Here is a 949-nt window from a genome sequence, read left to right as displayed (position 1 = left end):
TTCATCAGTGATATTGGTCTGTAATTTTCTTTTTTTGTAGTACCTTTGTCTGGTTTTGGTGTCAGGGTGATGGTGGCCTCATAGAATGAGTTTGGGAGTGTTCCTTCCTCCCCAATTTTTTGGAAGAGTTTGAGAAGGATGGGTGTTAGCTCTTCCCTAAATGTTTGATAGAATTCAACTGTGAAGCCGTCTGGTCCTGGACTTTTGTTTGTTGGAAGACTTTTAATCACAGTTTCAATTTCATTACTTGTGATTGGTCTGTTCATATTTTCTATTTCTTCCTGGTTCAGTCTTGGAACGTTATACCTTTCTAAGAATGTGTCCGTTTCTTCCAGGTTCTCCATTTTATTGGCCTAGAGTTGCTTGTAGTAGTCTCTTAGGATGCTTTGTATTTCTGCAGTGTCTGTAACTTCTCCTTTTTCATTTCTAATTTTATTGATTTGAGTCCTCTTCCTCTTTTTCTTAATGAGTCTGGTTAATGGTTTATCAATTTTGTTTATCTTCTCAAAGAACCAGCTTTTAGTGTTATTGATCTTTGCTATTGTTTTCTTTGTTTCGATTTTATTTATTTATGCTCTGATCTTTATAATTTCTTTCGTTCTGCTAACTTTGGGTTTTGTTTGTTTTTCTTTCTCTAGTTCCTTTAGGTGTAAGGTTAGATTGTTTATTTGAGATTTTTCTTGTTTCTTGAGGTAGGCTTGTATAGCTATACACTTCCCGCTTAGAACTGCTTTTCCTGCTTCCCATAGGTTTTGGATCATTGTGTTTTCATTGTCATTTGTCTCTAGGTATTTTTTTGATTTCCTCTTTCATTTCTTCAGTGATCTCTTGGTTATTTAGTAATGTATTGTTTAGCCTCCATGTGTTTGTGTCTTTTACGTTTTTTTCCCTGTAATTCATTTGTAATCTTATAATGTTGTAGTCAGAAAAAATGCTTGATATGATTTCA

This window comes from Physeter macrocephalus, chromosome 1 (genome assembly GCF_002837175.3).
Source record: "Physeter macrocephalus isolate SW-GA chromosome 1, ASM283717v5, whole genome shotgun sequence".
Classification (NCBI taxonomy): Eukaryota; Metazoa; Chordata; class Mammalia; order Artiodactyla; family Physeteridae; genus Physeter; species Physeter macrocephalus.
The sequence above is the reverse complement of the archived record's forward strand: the minus strand, read 5'-3'. Positions refer to the sequence as shown.